The 19,271-nt window shown below is 40.9% G+C and overlaps 1 protein-coding gene across 7 annotated transcripts in view; it reads right to left on the bottom strand.

Moving 5' to 3' along the window:
- The window catches only part of PLCB4 (phospholipase C beta 4), a 396,094-nt gene that overhangs the window by 232,961 nt on the left and 143,862 nt on the right, over positions 1-19,271 (bottom strand). Inside the window, exon 3 of one of the 7 annotated variants that reach the window (XM_058563198.1) lies at positions 15,744-15,807. The exons of 5 other annotated variants lie outside the window; for them this stretch is intronic. The gene's annotated coding sequence lies outside the window, so the exon portion shown is untranslated. Of the gene's footprint in view, positions 1-12,514; positions 12,673-15,743; positions 15,808-19,271 lie in introns of all 7 variants that reach the window. One more of the 7 variants, XM_058563200.1, reaches the window with a different exon arrangement.

The raw sequence follows: 19,271 nt of genomic DNA, 5'->3' as shown, positions 1-19,271 counted from the left end.
ATCCCTGCGTCTCTGACAGCAAGAAATGCAAAGAAGGTGTATGGATGAATGGGCAAGAGAAATAGGGAAGAGCGGAGAGAGGTAACAGTATTCACCCATATTTATCCGTATGGAAGAAATCAGAGAAGCCTTCCCCATTCAAGTGAGTAGTTCCTTTGTAGTTAAAGCAATAAAACTAATCCCACTGGAAATTTTTTCCTACTTATTTTTTATTTGCTTCCTGTTTGCTTATATTTCAAAAAAAAAACTAAGCCTAAATATCTCTTCCACAGGTATTATCTTCATTCCATAACCTTAAGAAAAGAAGGGAAATGGAGGAAGGAATGTAACTGATTCAATGGACTGGATAAGATTTCTGTGACTCAGACAATTCTTTGCTACCTGGGGAAGTTCTGTGTACCCCAGGCCATCAGAGCAGACCACAAAAGTATAACCTAAGTGGATGGGGTTGCTGGACTGACCACATGTGTTCGTCTCCCCTCCCACCCCGACCTCCTTCCCCTCCAGATTCCCCCGAGGCCCCCAGTGAAATGAAAGTAAAGGAACAGAGATGACTGATAACTGAAGAGAAGAGAAAGAGTCAAGAGCAAACAAGATTAGAAGATAGAGACAAACAAGCAGGTATAAATGTAAGATCTAAGACCAGAGCAGGGAAAGCTGCAGTCCAGAAAGTCGCAGGAGGGGCGGGCGGTGGGCATGGCTTGGAGCTGCCTGGCGCAGAGGATAGGAGGAAGAATCAAGCTTCAACACAGCACCAAAGACTTAAAAATGGTTACATAAAAAGCAAATGTTAAAAAGCTGAGGATATTGACAATGAACTGGGGTTGCAGAGAGAATGGAAGGGAAAAATGAGCAGAAGGGGAAAAGACGAAATGGTATGGTTAAGGAAATCACGAGACATACTTAACATTCATACTACGCATCCATTAAAATCTAGTTTGTAATGAATATATTCATATTGAATGAATATATTGCATGGGAAAACTATCATGATATAAGATGTGAAAAAGAACAAAGGAAATGCTCTAATATTTGACAATGTAAAAGCAAGAGGATTGTTTAGAAATGTAGGAGTGAAAGAAAGAATGTTCCAGGGAAGGATAGTGGATCAAACACCAGCACCGTACATGGAGGAGGGAGTCAAGAAACACTTCCAAATGCTGAAAGAATAAGAAAACAGAGGTTCAAGAACATTATGTAAACTAACACAGGCCACTATCAGAAGGACTATGCATAGTAATGTATCAAAAAAAAAAAATCACAGTTGTCGTTTATATAAGTTAAATCCTCATTCATTAAATAGGTCAAAAGCTAATGTCCAAAACTGATCAATTGAGTACTGGAGGACAAGCATACAATTTAAGTTATAGCAATAAACAGCAGAAGAGTTTAAAACAGAAATGGTTACACTGATTAGGTGGGAAGGGGTTGTGTGCAAGATTTGATTCATTTCGGCATGTCTTTCTTCACTATTTTTTTTTTTACATATGCATACATTACTCATTAAAAGTAAAACCAAAATGTTACACTTTCCCTACTAAATAATTATTCAACATAGATGACCCAGTTGGCAATCCAGAAGCACAGGAGGGCATTTCTTGAGATAAATCAGAAAGTCCCTCAAATATAACCTGATTGTCAGTGAGCACCATCATTTATAGCATGGAAAACTGCACTAAAAGCCTCAGTAATGAGGAGCTGCTGACAATTCCACTTTCCTTTTATGCCCTGGAAAATCACGGAAACAGGTATTGTGTTATCAACATCAGTCGAGGCAGCAGCCACCCAGAAATGCGGTGTTGCCCAGAGACAGTGTCATCTGCAGAAAGAACTCAAAAAAAGTAAGATCAGATTTGGAAATCAAAGGCCATGCTGTTTCCCAGCATCCTGCTCTCCGCTGAAGGACAACTACGCCTACGTACAGATGTGTCCCTCTGGCCAGTTCACCTCCTCCTCTACAGCACAGGCGCAGCAGCCCATGTCCATAGACCCAGCGGTCCCTCAAGCCCTTAGCATAGGACCATGTCATTTTCAGAAACCATCTTTGTGGCCCATGAGCTGTTTGCTCATAGTGAAGTGACAGCAGAATGCCTTCACGGTTGAATGTTACAATACTATATGCTGGTGCTACGTCCACAGGCTGCAAGTTCTTCCTACAATATCCCCACCCCCACACCTCCTCGCATCACCATTCCAATGCAGCAGCTCCCAAGCTCTCACCTGAACTACTCCAGGAGCGTCCTAACTGCTGTGCAAAAGCATCATTTCCTTCTTCCCAAACCCTAGCCCCTGCTTCAAGCCCCACAACCAACTTAATTGTCTCAACCCACAGGCTTCTACATGATTATTCAGAGCACCGCTCCCTTCATGCTATTCCATTCCTGTCCTGACAAAAAACTTTCTTTGGCTCCTCACTGCCCACCACACTGTCTCTCCAAGAACGTTCCAAGCAATACTAAGGCCCCCGTTAGTTCTTATAAAAATACCAAGAAAAGAAAGAAAGGATTCCATGGAAAAATAATTTGGAAAACATGGCATACTGTAACTCCCATTGGGAAATTCAGAGTCTTTGTGAACACTTTGGGTTCTGGGAATCCGGTGGTAAAGCAAAGTGTCTAGCTTTCTTTAATTCAGCATTTCACTTCTGCGCAAAACATCTATTAACACCACTTGGAATTCCTCTTTGTTGAGCAAACTTTGGCAACACTGTGGGTTTGTGTTCTTAGGAGCTGTGATAGAGTGTGGTGCTTCTCAAACTTGAGCATACATAAGGACCACCTGGAGGGCTTGCGAAGATCCTCATCTGAACCTCATCCCAGAGATTCTGAGACAGTAAACAGAGTGGGGCTCGAGACTGGGCATCTCTAACAAGCTCCCAGGTGATGCTGCTGGTCCCTGAAGGATACGTTGAGTAACAAGCTCCTTCAGGAAAAAGTCCAAACTCCTTAGCACAACATTCAGGCTCCTTCTTATTTTAATCAGACCCTCTTCACTCTCCTTCTCTCCCATAACTTAGCTGTGGTTATCTTCTTTGGCAGCCCAAAGAAGGAGCCTCATATAGGACACCTCCTTTTTCCTATATCCTAATTGTCCTTTCCTGCCTCCATCATTTCCCTCTGTCCAAACCCTTCTATCTTCACAATCTGGAACAAACAGATGCTTGGCTAGCTTGTCTTTACCTTCTTTACACACTTTAGAACTTTCTATCCTGATTTGTAATTGCATATTTGCATTGCTTAACATCTACTGTAGTCTAGAAGCTGTAGGAAGGCATATTCTGTGTCTGACGTTTTTACATGACAATATCTGGCAGAATGCTTTATAAATAGTAAGAGCACATAAGCATTTGATGAGTAAACAAATGCATGGCGATCAACAGCAGCTGATCTGAATTAGGGGAGACCCTGATTAACTCTAACTTGCGAGACAGATGCGCAAACCTGCTCTGGTTAAGTGAACTCTGCTAAATTCAAATTCAAATCAGTGAAAATCAAAGCACCTCCAAAGGCTTAGACATTATACTGCCCCAAATGGTTTGGAATTGTTTACTGCTCAACATGAGCAGCTGTTCATGGTGGCTCAGTTTAGAAATAAGAGAAAATGATCCCTAACCATACAGAGATAATAAAGGCTATGGGTGTGTGGGTGTGTGTGTGTAGAGACTACAGGTGATTTAAACGTACATACACACCTCTTGACCTGGGAGGTGGTTACATGGGTGTATATACATATAAAAAGTCTTGAAATATGACATGCATTTTCCGGTATGTAAGTTATATTCCAATAAATAAAACACAGTGGAGAAAAGTGAGAAAAAATAAAGTATATAATACAGAAAAGACCATGTTTTAAAGTTCTTATTTTGTCTTTTTTCATTCATTCTCTCTTAAGACCTGTGGGAAAGTGACCCATTATTCCACCATCTGTATTTTTGTGACACAGCAAATGTATCATTAGGGAATTATTTAGGGAAGTTACCACAATAAAACTATCATATAGGTATCATGATGACGTACATAACAAGAACAATCTGTATGCTGCTGGGTAAATAACACATATTTCAGTTGTCCTTTCCCATGAAAGAAAGGATCTTGTTCTTTTGTTTCTTCCCGGCCAAGTTTTATCCAAAATCATAGATCCTAACGGCTTTGGAGGAAACAGCATTTGGCCGTTGATCTCATCTGACATTGTTAGTTTCCATAGAAACTCTGTAGAATGCTCCTGTTTGTCTGGACTAAGTGCCTCTCCCATCAATTCCAAATGAGTCCAGGAAAACCCTGCCTTGGCGTCTGACATCTCCCAGCCCTGCTCTGTTGCAGAAGGACAGAAGAGCACTTAAGTCAGCATCTGTTACCTTTATCAGGAGAGCTGTCTCCATTACGGACACACAAATGAAAGATTAAACACTGCCTTGTCCAATTAGCCTTGGTCTAAATAGGCTGTTCTCCTGCAGGACTCTCGTAAAAAAACATCCTGAGATTTATATTGAAAAAATAAACAAAAAACAAAACGAAGAGGAGAGCCTGGATACTAGAAAAGGAACCCTGTGTCCTATCAATTTATATCATTACATAATTACCAGCAGCCTTTGAGGATAATGTTGTTCTTATTGCTGGAAGGTTTTTCTTCCTTGCTCTGGGAGGCGAACAGCAACAAGAATTTCAGGCCTCAGAAGAAAGCACAGACCTTATAGGTCATTTAAACATTCTTAGTTTTATCTAGCATATGTGCTCACCATAACCAGGTTCTCCTGTGCAAACATCAAGAGACAAAATTAATCTATGGTGTAAGAAATCAGCAGAGAGGTTACCCTCAGGGAAGAGACAGTGACTGGAAGGGGTCATGAAGAGGGCTCCCAGGGTATTGGGAATATCCTGTTTCTTTTCCGTGTTAGCCGGGTGCATTCACTTCATTAAAACCAATGAGCTGTCCACTTATGATTTGTGCACTTTTCTAACTGTATGTTTGTTGTACTTCAATAAAGAGATTTTATTGAAACAAATAGACAAACCAAGGCATCTAGGCAACTCAGATATCTGGCCTGGAACAGATAAAGCAAGCACAGCCTGCTAAGTTTCCTGCTGTACTAAACTGCAAAGGTAATAACAAGATCCAGACCACTCACTTGTGAAAGATGCCAAAAACCATGACTGTGGAGTCTCAATTACGTTCATTCTTCTTTAGCAAGAGTTTCTCCACAAAGTGTCTGCCCGAGCCTTTCTTACCCACTGAATGATGTAAACCATCTGGTGTTTGTATGGGATTATCTGTCCAACAACCTGCCTCTACCTCTGGAAACTTTGCCAGCCCAGGCTGACTGGTCCTGCGTAAGCCCCAGGATCAATGTTAGGCCATTCATTGTCTTCCCAGGGATTTTTGAAACAGAACTGGGAAAGTGGTCTGTCTTTCTGGATGGCTGAATCTATAATATGCATGGTTTGTTGGCTGTGGAAAGTCATGTTTCCACTAAACGGAGAAGAAGTCCAGTCTACAGAAATAGAGTTGGTTTACATCAATTGCAGTCAAGGGGTCTTAGACACTATTATATATTTTTCTGTAAAATATGGATCAATACATTTTAACATGTATGGCCTAGCAGAAGCAAAGATGAGGTAAAGACGCTTGACTTTTTAACCTCAAATGATATTTTTGTCCACCCAACTTCAGTCACCCCATGCCCATGGGCATTTGCTTGATCTTGAAATCACCAGTAACTGTACTCCCTTTAAAAATCATATGCAAGCATCCCTTCCTCGCCCAATCATCTGTTATCTTCTCTACTATTATAACTCCAAGTCCAATAATTGCCAATCTCACTGAGACCTACCATTCATTGACTCTACCACTCTTTTGTTATCCATCACAGTCCTCAGGTCTCCCTTCCCTTCTTACCTATCCTAAACTCCATTGTCCATCATGCCTTACAACCACTCTTTACACTGTTGCCTCACTCTCTCTCCATCATACTCATTTTGCCAATTCCCCAACATGGTTACACCTAATTCTCAGTCTACTAAGCAACTGTGCTCATGGAGTTGAACTAGGGTGGAGAAAAACTCACAGCCAAACGGACCAGTCTTCACTCTAAACTTGGCCACAAATCTCAAATGGACACTCAAAGATTGTCCAATAATCCTTATTTAGTATGTTTACTCCTCTACCTTCTAAAATGATTATTTTATATGGTCTCCTGAAGTTTCTAGTCTCTACTCCCTGTGCCCCTTTTCAATGATAATATTGCCTCTAACCCAACTTCTTAAAAGTATCAATATAAACAGACTTCAGTTTCTCACCTCTCTCTCTCCTCAGACCACTCCAATTAGAACTTTTCCCTCTTGTCAAGGGCCTCAGTGATCTCCCTATTGTGAAATTCAATTGTCATCTTTCTGTTCTCATCAACCATCTCAACAGTTTTGACCCAATGAACCATTCTCTCCTTCATGAAACATTCTCTTCTCTTGGTGACAGCAATTCCACACTCTCCTAGTTTTTCTTATCTTTCCAGGCACTTGTTCTCAATCATGACCTCTTATGCCTTGCTAACCTCTACATGTTGGAGTGATCTGGGGCTCTTCTCTGTGCATTCTCTCTTCCTAGGTGATCTCATACGGTCTTCAAGCTTTAAATGCCCTCTATATTTCCATTACTCACATTTCCAATCCTAGCTCATATATTCAACTGCTCCAGACTCATATCCAACTCCTTACTTGACATTTCCACTTGAATACTTACTAAGCATATTAAACTTGAAAGCAGAACACTTGATTTTTCAAAAAAGAAACCCATATTTTTCCTATAGTCTTTCCCATATCAGTAAATTTCTCAGGCACTGTTCAGTCTGGCATCCTAGGAGTCACCTTTAATGCCTCCGTTTCCCTCACTATCCATATCCAATTCATTTGCTGCTGGCATGGCTTCCAAAACAGTTTCCAAATCTGCCTACTTCTCTCCATCACCACCTCTGGCACTCAAGTCTAAGCCACCACAGTCTTTTTTTCTTGGGTAATCCAACAGCCTCCTAACTGGCTTATCTGCTTCCAATCTTGTCTCCAACTCCACACCCTCAATTCATTCTCCACTGCAAGAGTGATTTTCTAAAATATAAATCAGATCTTGTCTAATAACGACTGCCCATTTCTCAAAAAACAAAAACAACAACAACAACTAAAAGAGAGATGTCAAAAATAAAAATCTCCTGGGGCCGGCCCGGTGGCGCAAGCGGTTAAGTGCGCGCGCTCCGCTGCGGCGGCCCGGGGTTCGCTGGTTCGGATCCCGGGCGCGCACCGACGCACTGCTTGGTAAGCCATGCTGTGGCGGCGTCCCATATAAAGTGGAGGAAGATGGGCACAGATGTTAGCCCAGGGCCGTCTTCCTCAGCGAAAAAAAAAAAAAAAAAGAGGAGGATTGGCAGATGTTAGCTCAGGGCTGATCTCCTCACAAAAAAAAAAAATTAAAAAAAAAAATAAATAAAAAAATAAAAATCTCCTTACCAAGTTCTAATGGAGATCACACAATCTGGCTGCTGCCCACCTCTCTGACTTCATCCACCATTTGCTCCCCACTGGCTGCGGTTATTTGAACACAGCAAGTTCATCTCTACCTTAGGACATTTGCACTTGCTGTTTCCTCTGTCTAGAAATTTCTGCCCCTCGTTCTTCACATAGCTGGCTCCTTTTTATTATTTGGGTCTCGGCTCAAATGTCACTTTCGTAGTACCACCTTCCTTGTCTATAAATCCAAATGAATCACTTACCCCACCCCAGTCAGCCACCATCATATAATCTCTTTTTATTTTCTTAATGTTTATCACTACATGAAATTGGCTTGTTCTTTCCTTTGCTGACTTCTTTATAATCTATCTCCCTCTACTAGAAAATATTCCTCTATAAGATCAGGGATAGGTCTTGCTCACCACTTCCAAGTGCTTAGAACAATGCCTAGTACACAGTGGACACTCGATAAATACCTGCTGAATGAATGAATAAATCACAAACATAAAATACAAAAGATGAACATTTAGAAAACACTAATGAAGAGGGAACTATAAAGTTTGTCTGGGTCAGCATCATTATCATTTAATAACAAAAAGATGAAATCTGAAACTCATTTCTGAATTATCAAAACAAAATTAAAATGAGATGCATTTTAGTCACTCCAAGCAGACTATGATTTGGCTAAGAAGCAAAACAAAATCTGCTTCCATTTTAGCATCATCAGCTTTCGACAATATGAATCACTGTCTCTAGCACTCTGGGGGAATGAATGACATCTGGGAATTAATAAACCCTTTGATGCTAAAAGAAAAGAAGTTGCTCTTACTAAGTTATATCCAGTACTGAATTCAAATAAACAAATGACAAACATATTTTTCTCTCAGATTTATCTTTTCAACCATCAGAGAGTAAACAGGCCAAAACAGGATTTTAGCAGCAGGTTCTGAATAGCTGCTATAGATTGGAAACTACTGGAAACTATTCCAAATAGATTGGAAACTTTCAAATAATTTTAAGACACTGCTTTCCTCCTGTTCTTATTTTTTGTCCCCTCTAGAATTTGTATAGTATACATAAAACATTTACCCATTTTTAAAACACTCTTTTACCAAAGAATAAGATTTGATTGATGTGAAATGTGATCTATGAATCAAAAACCTCTTTACTCCTTTGCACTGCATCATATTGAAAATGACATTAATTTTATGCAGCTGTCACTACCATAGTTCAGCTATGTAAGTGAAGTTTCCACACTTTGGTAAAGAATTCCCCAAATTTGGTTTTAATTAAAAAGACTTAGTCACTTGAGCCAGGTCTATAATATAATATGACTCTAAACGGTTTACTTGCTTGTTCTTGTGCACTGTTTCTAACAATGGACAAGTTAGAGACAACTATGCCTCAAATAAGCTTCTAGAGAGCTTTAATCTTTTCAAACCTATGTCATCTTTTGATAATCATAAAAATTTTACATTGCCCTAATGGTAATGTCTGTTTTATGAGAAACATGGGCAATTCCCTCCAAACTGCCAAATTTATTGAGGTATATGCTGTAAGTAATAAAATGCACCCATGTAACTAGCACCACAAACAGGATGTTGGAACTTTTTCCATCAACCCAAAAGTTTCTTCAGCACCCTTTGCCATCCCTACCCCCATTACATACACACACACCAGCCACAAGCAACCATTCGGCCACAATCTGCTTGCTGTCACTACAGATCAGATTTGCCTGTTCTAGAACATCCTATAAATGAAATAACACAGCATGTACCCTTTTATGTATGGCTTCTTTCACTCATTAGAATGCTTTTGAGGTTCACTCAAGGTGTTGTTTGTATCAGTAATTTGTTCCTTTTTTTATTGCTAAGCAGTTAACCCACTGCATGCATACATCATCATTGGTTTATCCACCACCTGTTGGTGGATACTTTGTTTTTTCCAGTTTTTGCTACTATGACTAAAGTTGCTATGAATATTCCTTTACAATCTTCGTGTGGACAAAGTTTTCATTCTCTTGGGAAAAAACCTAGGCATAAAATTGCTGGAATCATATAGTTAAGTGTATGTTTAACTTTATAAGAATCTGCCAAACAGTTCTTCTAGGTAAATGTACTAAAAAATAGGTTTATTTTTGCTTTCCAAATATAAAACTTTAATACTGAAATTTTTAGACTGCACACACAAGTTTCATTTCTCTGCCCACGAGATGCTAACATGTTCTTCTCCATTTCCACGGTAAGTCAGTGCACTGGAGCCATCCCACAATGGGGCTGAGGAGCAGCTGCCATATACAGTATTTTTTTAATACAAAATACTGAACTACTTAGATGGAGGGTTCCCTTAACAGAGCCCCACGTGGGTACCAAGCACTAGTAAATCTGGTGAGAAAGAGGTAATTCTCTTCTAAGAGGGTTTATATGAAGCATATTCCCCCATATAAGGTTAGTTACAGTTGAATTTTCTGAACATCCTCCCTACATAAAATCCCAGAGACCCTGTTCTCCTATTACAGCGGCATGAGGCCGTCCCCATGAGATAATGGCTGGCAGTTTCCACTAAGCTACCTTATTTCCAGAGGCCACATTCTAAGGAGGATAAGGGAAGAAAACTGAGCTATTACTCAGTGCTCTCCCGACTAGGACCTCTCCCAGTGATCTGGGCAGACCAAGCTATGCAAAAAAGTAAGACCACCCACATTTGAAATAAACGTTTTGATTAAAGTATTCATCCAGATTTGGGAATAAAGAACCACCACTGATAAATAAATGCACTTGTAATTCCTTTCTAGATTGTTATTTTCTAATTCATGAATATCAGCAAAGTCTATCATGAATATAAAATATAATAGGCCACAGAACTTCTACCGTCAAATAATTCTTGTCTCAAAGCCATTCACTTGAAAGGGTCTATCTACCCACTTCTTGAATCTGGGCTGGCCTGTGACTTGCCCTGACGAATAGAATGTGACAGAAATAATGGTGTGTGCTTTTGCACTCTCGCTTGCTCTCACTCTCTCTCTCTCTTGCTTGCTCTATGTACTTTGCTACTGCCATGTGAACAAGCCCAAACTGGCCTGCTGGAAGGCAAGAGACACACGGAGGAGAAATGGGCCATCTCAGCTAAGACTATCCTAGAAGAGGCAGCCCTCAGCATACACAGCAGTTGACCAGAGATCCATAAGTAAGCCCAACAGAGATCAATAAAACTTCTCATCCAAGGCCAGCCCAAACTGCAACCCACTAAACTGTAATATAAATAAACGGTGGTTGTTTTAAGCCACTGCATCTCTGGGTTAGTCTGTTATGCAGCAAAAGCTAATTGATCCATTGATCAAGCTAGGGAAATAGTTTTTTCCTATTAGTAGTGCACAGATTCTCCTCCTACAACTTCTCCCTAGTCCTCATTGCCCTGACCCTTGACCCACTTTTCTGGCTCATTCATCCTACTTCATCTGTGCTCTTCTTTACCCCATGCTGCCTCTTAGGGGCTGAGTTGTGTCTCCCCCAAAATTCATATGTTGAAGCTTTAACCCCCAGTGCCTCACAATGTGATTGCATGTGGAGATAAATACGTATGTAGCTGCTTCTAATTCTGTTCTAATTAGGGTCAGGCGAGAAACACCTATCTCTTTCTCATACCTGCCCATTGTCCAAGTGTCTACGGGTTAAAGCAGCTTTCTCCTGCCCCCCAGTAGCAATCTTTCAGCTTCTATTACACGAAGACTTTAAGAGCCATCTGGAAATGTTTAAAGAGCAGTTACTGAGGATTCACAAATAAGACTTATTTCCTAAAGGAAAATCCCACATAGTCTCCGCTACTCTCAAAGGAATGGACCAGAGGTCAAACACGTTGGAAACAAATGTGACTCATCCCAGCAACCAACCCCAGCAAAATCACCTGCCTCCTCCTCACTCTGTCTCACCACCTTCTGACTGCTTCCTGATTTTGATGCCTACATCACAGCTTTCCTTTACATAAAAGAACGTTTTAAAAAAATTGTTTATATAATTGAAGACAATGACTAATACAATTGAACATATGCATCAACCAGAGAACAATATCTAGTTATCACAGCAAATGGGAAGGTCGGACATTTGCTCTTTTCCAAAAGGCTCCCTTGGAATTCTAATGAGCAGCTTTAACCCAACAGCCTGTGCGCTGGCTTTGCGTTGAATGCCACCAATGCACTTCTCACCAAGGGTCCTAGGGAGTAACTGTAAGCAAGAAAAGCCTCTGGATCCTAGCATGCATATAATAAACCCCCATGCAACCACACAACTATTCACCGGGTTGCTGTTTTCTCCTGAGCCGCAATACAACAGTTCAAGAATCACTAAAGGACAAAAGGATAATAAAAGCAAAAGGAGGAAGAGCCTGGAATAGCCAAAATAATAGTGGAAAAGAAGAACAAAGTTGAAAGACTCACACTTCCTGATTTCAAAATTTACTACAAAGACACAGCAATCCAAACCGTGTGATACTGGCATAAGGACAGACATAGAACAACGGAAGAGAATTGAGAGTCAAGAAATAAACTCACACGTCAAGGCCAAGTGATTATTGACAAGGATGCCAAGATCATTCAATGGGGAAAGAACAGTCTCTTCAATAAATGGTGCTGGGACAATGGATATCCACATGCAAAAGAATGAAGCTGGACCCCTATCTCACACCATATTCAAAAATTAACTGAAAATGGATCAATGACATAAATACAAGAGCTTACAACCACAAGACTCTCATAAGAAAACACAGGGGTAAATCTTCATAACCTTGGGTTTGGCAATGGATTCTTATAAACAACAACTAAAGCAAGGGCAATAACAACAAAAGAATAGACAAATTGAACTTCATCAAAATTAAAAACTTTCTTGCATCAAAAGACATTATCAAGAAAGTGAAAAGACAACCTACAGAATAGGAGAAAGCATCTGCAAGTCATATATCTGATAAGGATCAAGTATCCAGAATATATAAAGAACTTTCACAATTTAACAACAAAAAGGCAATCAACTCACTTAAAAAACGAGTGAAAAACTTGAACAGACATTGCTCCAAAGAAGATATACCAACAAGCACATGTGGCCAGCAGGCACATGAAAAGATGCTCATCATTAGTCATCAAGGATTGCAAATCAAAACCACGTGTGGTACCATTCCACATTCATTAGGATGGCTATAATAAAAAAAAAAAGGAAAATAAGTGTTGGCAAGAATGTGGAGAAACTGGAACTCTCGTACACTGCTGGCAGGAATGAAAAATGGTGCAGCTACTGTGGAAAATAGTTTTGCCATTCCTCAAAAAGTTAAACGTAGAATTACTATATGACCCAGCAATTCCAATCCTAGGTATATACCCAAAACAATTGAAAAGAAGGACTCAGATACATGTACACACACATTCATGGCAGCACTATTCACAACAGCCAAAAGATGGAGGCAGCCCAAATGTCCATTAATGGATGACTGGATAAACAAATGGTGGTGCATACAATGGACATTATTATTCAGCTATTAAAAGGAATGAAGTACTGATACATCCTATAACATGGATGACTCTTAAAAATATGATGACTAGTGAAAGAAGCCAGAGACAAAGGTGATGTATTGTATGATTTCATTCGTATGAAACATTCGAAATAGGTAAATCCATAAAGACGGAAAGCAGATTGGTGGTTTCCAGGGGCTGGGGAAGGAGAAAATGGGGAGCAACTGCTTAATGGGTATGGGGTTTTCTTTGGAGTGATGAAAATATTTTGGAACTAGATAAAGGTGGTGGTTGCACAAGATTGTGAGTGTACCAAATGACACTGAATTGTTCACTTTAAAATGGTTCATTTTTGTTAGGTGAATTTATTTTCAATTAAAAAAAAAAAAGCAGAAAGAAGAAGAGAAGACCACACAGGCAAAGCAGCCTAGGTTTTTAAGTAGGACCAAAGCCCCTGGGAATGACAGAAATGGAGTACCAGGACACTGGTGATGGTGAACACAGATGGAGGGAAGAAGTAGAAATAGTGTGAGCACATGAGAAGGAGGTGGCTGGGATATAGGGATGGTTTTCCTAACTGAAGAGTAGCATCTGTATGCAGTGTAGAATCCACAGAAGTGTCACTTTGTAACAGGGCAGAGCACCATTAGGTAGGAGAAGGACCCTAAAGTGAGAACAACCTGGTCCCTGGAGCGTCTCAACGCCAATCCTTTGCAGACTCTTTATTCCTTTACATTTGTACAGAAGAGAGAGCAGAGGGCCACAGAGGAGAAGAAAGAGGCAAGTTAACTAGAAATGAGTTCTGCGCCCCACAAATATCCTTGGGAAAGGAAAATGGGAGTAAACATACTGAGTATTCACAATTAGACAGGTCCTATGTATGCACCATCTCCTTGTAAAGAATTCCAAAAACAAATGAAATAGATTTTACAGATGGCAAAACCAAGGCCTCAGGTTTCAGAGCTCACATTCTTCCTACCCAATTATAATGCACCCAGCAGGGTCAGAAATTATAAAAGTCACCAGGAGCTTCATCCAGTTTTCCAATGAACTAATTGTTGAGGGAAGTGGGTTTGACTTCTATTTTTCTATCAGCTCAGTAAGGGCTCTTTAACATATTTCCAATGAGAGATGATCCAAATTCTAGACCACTGTATTATTATTCAAGGAGTATCAAAAGACTACCACTGCATCAGTTCCTTGCTGCTTAGTTTTTTGTAAGAGTATTGCCTTCTCCCAGCCACCTCAATGCTCACTGTAAAACCACACGGCCTCCAGCCACATGGGAAGGGTCAGAAGATCATGTCAACACCTTCACTGGCAGAGCCACTGGAGTCCTTCTTAAACTGCTCTCTTCCTGCTTTTGTGACACTTGATTCCCCCCACAGGCCACAAAATACGGCAGGGAATGAAGCAGCTGATGTGCAAGGTGGTTACGGCCGGCCGAAGGTCACTGGCTAGTTCCTCTCCCGGGAGGATTTATTTTAGTCCTCAGGCCTCAGCATGCTGCCCTTTCCCACCTGAGGACAACAAAGACAAGATCCCTGCTCCTCTTTTCATTTCAAAAAAGTAGTAAGTACTTTTCAAATGCAACCGTTTCCACTGCCTTTCAACACTTGACTGATAAATCAAAAAAATAAAATAAAATAAAAGGACCAGGGAGCTAAATTGGATTTGTTTATTTTTACCTCCCTCTGACAGAAACAGACCAAACAGAACAAACATCTCCATTGCAGGGGGAAAAAATCCATATTTCAGGTCTGGAAAAGATTCAGGAGGCTCAATTCAAAATGGGAGAGTATGGCACATGTGAGGGGACAAGAAATTCTGTCTTTGGAATAAGAAGTTCTTGCTGTCACGACCACAGGGTCCTTGGGAAATGACACACAAAAGCAATTTTAATATCACCATGACGTCAACAGTAGCATACTCACAAGCAACATGTGAAAAGCCCAGTCAAAGAACTAAGAAATATAAGGGCAACAGCCAAAATTTTGTATACTAAACTGTCAGACCTTTTCTAGTTTCTTCAAATCTTTTGGGAAACAAATTGGAACAAATAACATTGCTAATACAAATTTTAAAAGTCTGTATTGAAACTTTTTTTTAGACTGAAAAAGAAGACAAGACTTAAGTATCTGCTAGAGTAGAAAAATGACTTTTTTTCCAAATGAATCTCACCATAATTTTACGGTTAATGCTTTTCTTCTCCAACACTTTATTTTTAAAATAAAGAAAAGTTGATTCTTTTTTTCTTACAGTCAACAACCATATTCCCACCACCCAGCTTTTTTGAATATCTAGCCCTTTATCCATCCCTCTATCCATCCATCAGCTCTTTTTTTAAAAATGTATTTCACAGTAAATAAGTTGCAGAATTCAATACATTTCACCTCTCAACTCATGCTGCTGGCATTTTAATCATTTCTAGTTGAAGGCTGTGACTTTGCAAGAAGGAGGGAAAGGAAAGTAGGTGAAAGCTCATTATTCACCCAGTTTCAGGGCCCCAGTTGAGGTAAAGACAAAATTCTGGCAAACGATGGAGATCTTCCTATGAAAACCAGGAAGAACAAGATTTGGCAGAATGCTGATCCTGGCAACTGTTAGGAAAGTTATCTTTCAAAAGTCATGGTGTTCACCCCAAGCCCTTCCTCCCTTCTTCTAATCATCTTGGGAGAAGCCCAGTTCACCATGGGGACCAAGAAATAGAGCAACAGACAGCCACCCTAGAAATGGAAAGATTGTGAGAAAAACCTTACAGTTGACCAAGGTGGAGAATTCTCTCTTCTGAAGAGGACATCTCTAGGTGGTAAAGGTGTGCCTCTATGGTAAGAGGAGTAAAGGGTTAGAAAATTCTTCCTTCCCTTTGTTTTTGCTCTTTTCTCTCCCATCACTCAATTACTCCACAAATCAAGAAAGGGAGGAGAACATTTGAGACTGGGACGTGCCCACCACTTGGGAACACCGCTAATAGTAAACACCAAGTGAAGATATGAAAAACGGATGGAAGACCAGGGCTGGCCATTCATTACTCAAGCAGAAGAATTTAAATTTTCTTAAAGGCAGCCAGTCCACCTTACCAGATAAAGGAAGAAGAGAGCCATGGTGCAGAAGTGTGCCCAGGAAAGATTGGCATGTTCATGCTAGAGCATTCCCAGAACATGGCTAAAGGAGACAAGATGCATACAGTGGTGGCATTGCAGAAGGTCCCTGTGTATTTCCAACATTCTCTGCATACAATGTGATCTGAACACTCCTCCCACTGAGAGGTGGGCTTTTAAGTCTCCTCCTCTTGAAACTGGGCAGGCTTGTGACTCACCTATAACCATGTAATGTGATGGAAATAATGCAGCATGACTTTCAAGGTCAAGTCATAAAGTGAGGCTGCTTCCACCTAGTCAGCTGGAATAATCACACTGGAACCCACGTAAGCAGCCCAACTGCCTCGAAGCCGCCATACTGTGAGGAAGCGCACAGTTGCCCATGAAGAGAGACCACGTGGAGAATTCCTCACACCATATGAAGAGAGAGCGAGCTGAGGCAGCTGCTAGCTGCTCCAGCCTCTTGCCCTTCCGGCTTCAGATGCCATCTGAATGCAACTGCATGCAAGATCCCCAGCCAGAACCGCACAACGGAGCCCTTCCCAAACCCCTCACCCACAGAAACAGGAACAGGTGAAAAGGTGACTGCTGTTGTTTCAAGCCACTACATTTTGGAATGATTTCTGACACAACAATAAATAACTAAAATAGACCCCAGCATACAATCCGGATCATGATGCTATCTCACTTCATACACGGCAAAATCCAAGTCTTTGAATCTGGTCTCTGTCTAGCCACTACCTACCTTTCTTTCTTTCTTTTTTGTTTGTGAGGAATATTAGCCCTGAGCTAACATCTGTTGCCAATCCTCCTCTTTTTGCTGAGGAAGACTGGCCCTGGGCTAACATCCGTGCCCATCTTCCTCTACTTTATATGTGGGATGCCCGCCACAGCATGGCCTGACAAGCGGTGCATTGCTGCGCGCCCAGGATCCGAACCCCTGGCCGCCGCAGCAGAGCGCACGCACTTAACCACTACACCCACTAGGCCGGCCCCCACTAACCATCTTTCTGTGTACTTAGTACTCCAGCCTCATCAGTTTACATACAAGTACCCCAACTTTTCTAGAACCTTCTCTCCTAATACACATTACATACATATACACATATATTTTTTCTATTGCTGAAGACGCCCTCCTTTCCTCTTTAAAATCTTTCTACATTTTGCCCTTCATTCAAGATTCACTTTCTTCCAAAAAGTGATCCTAGAATTCTGCACTCCTGAAGGTGATCAGTGACATCTTAGCTGCCAAACCGACCATTTTAAGCATAATTCATGCCTACAGGGCACTAAGGTCAAAAATGCAAGGAGCAATGGCTTATCAAGGACAGATTAGCTCACTTTCTTCAGACAATAGTGCCACCTCCTTTCTTTATTGAATACGTTACCAAGCTGAGAGATCCAGGAGCGCTGACAGAAAGTCTTATTTCAAAGGAAGTAACCTCTTACCAGACGTTTTGTATAAGATTCTAAAGTGCACTGTCCAATACAGTGCCACTAGCCAAATGATGCTTCTGAGAATTTGAAATATGGCTAGTCTGAATTGAGATTTCTTGTAAGTATAAAATATACACCAGATGAAAAAAATGTAAAATCTCAGTAATGTTTTTATTAATTGTTGAAATGATAATAATTAGGATATGCTGGGATAAATATATTATTAAAAGTAATTTCAACTGTGATCTTGGACTTCCCAGCCTCCAGCCCAGGCTACTATAACAACCTACTGTTTTTTAATTTTTTTAATGAGGCTACAAGAAAATTTAAAATTGCACATGCTGCTCACATGATATTTCTATTGGACCGTACTTTTGTGCCACACTTAACTGAAGGTGCCCCAAGGAAACACCATGTATATTTTCCTAAAAAAGTTTGTGAAAAGAAAATACTCTTAAAGGCAAAGGTGAAATATTAGGAAATAAAATTTAAAAGCATGGTTAAAAGAGATGACAATGAAAACTAACAGAGTTAGTATGTATGCTTGGAAATGCTTCTAGCAAGAACAATTGCCAATCATACCATAATACAATATCCCTGCCTCTTTTCTCAGGGCACCTAAATCATTATCCACCATGACGTTCACCTAAGGAAAGCTTTGAAATTTCAGATTTTGGGTTTTTTTTAATCTCTAATATATGTAGAAATTCTTTTTTTTTTAATGTATTTCCTTTTTTTTTTTTTTTTTTTGGTGAGGAAGATCAGCCCTTAGCTAACATCCATGCTAATCTTCCACTTTTTGCTGAGGAAGACCGGCTCTGAGCCAACATCTATTACCAAACCTCCTCCTTCTTTTTCCCCCCAAAGCCCCAGTAGATAACTGTATGTCATAGTTGCACATCCTTCTAGTTGCTGTATGTGGGACGCGGCCTCAGCATGGCCAGAGAAGCGGTGCATCAGTGCGCACCCGGGATCCGAACCCGGGCTGCCAGGAGCGGAGCGCGTGCACTTAACCACCAAGCCACGGGGCCGGACTATGTAGAAATTCTACTCATGGAAAATTACCTAGGTGTCTCTCAACACTGCAATCACTTTAAGACTTAGATATTTGAAGCAGTAGCTTATTACCCTCTCAAGGGAAGAAAATGAATTTATACAGCTTCTGAAAGTGTTTAACTTGCAGCAGAAAATGGCCTAAGGGATGAAAAATGTGCTGTAAGAGTGAGGAAGAGAGTGCAATGGCATGTGTCCAGGCAGAGCAGACACTCCAGTGTCCTGTCCGGATACCACCAGGTGCCTTTTAACTGTCCTCTGCGCAGACCGCCAAGCTTTTGTGTGCTTTGCTTCTAAGAGATGGCACCTGCAAACTTCTTAAGAGAAATATCCTTCAACTACTGGAGCTGTTTTACCTACAAATGCAAAGAGTCAAGCGCTCCCAAGTTTACAGGCAGCCTCTCTCCCACCAGCCCACAGCCAACGGCAGATGCAGGAATAGGAAAGCCTAGCTCCCTTGCCTGGAGCAGAAGGAACAGACTCTCAGAAGCAATTGTGCTCCAGAGCTCCCCCAGGGATCAGGCTGAGGTAGGGATATTGCTGGAACCATCCCCTGCTTGGCTTCTTCCCTTTACCTCTCCTTCCCAAACTTGCTAGTTTCTCCTGGGAACATTGTCTTAACAAAACACTTGTGCAGAAATCCTCATCTCAGGTCTGCTTCCGGGAGCTCAACACAAGACACTTAGCAGGCATGAA

The sequence above is a fragment of the Diceros bicornis genome, chromosome 19 (assembly GCF_020826845.1).
Source record: "Diceros bicornis minor isolate mBicDic1 chromosome 19, mDicBic1.mat.cur, whole genome shotgun sequence".
NCBI lineage: Eukaryota > Metazoa > Chordata > Mammalia > Perissodactyla > Rhinocerotidae > Diceros > Diceros bicornis.
This window is presented reverse-complemented; position numbering and strand designations above follow the sequence as displayed.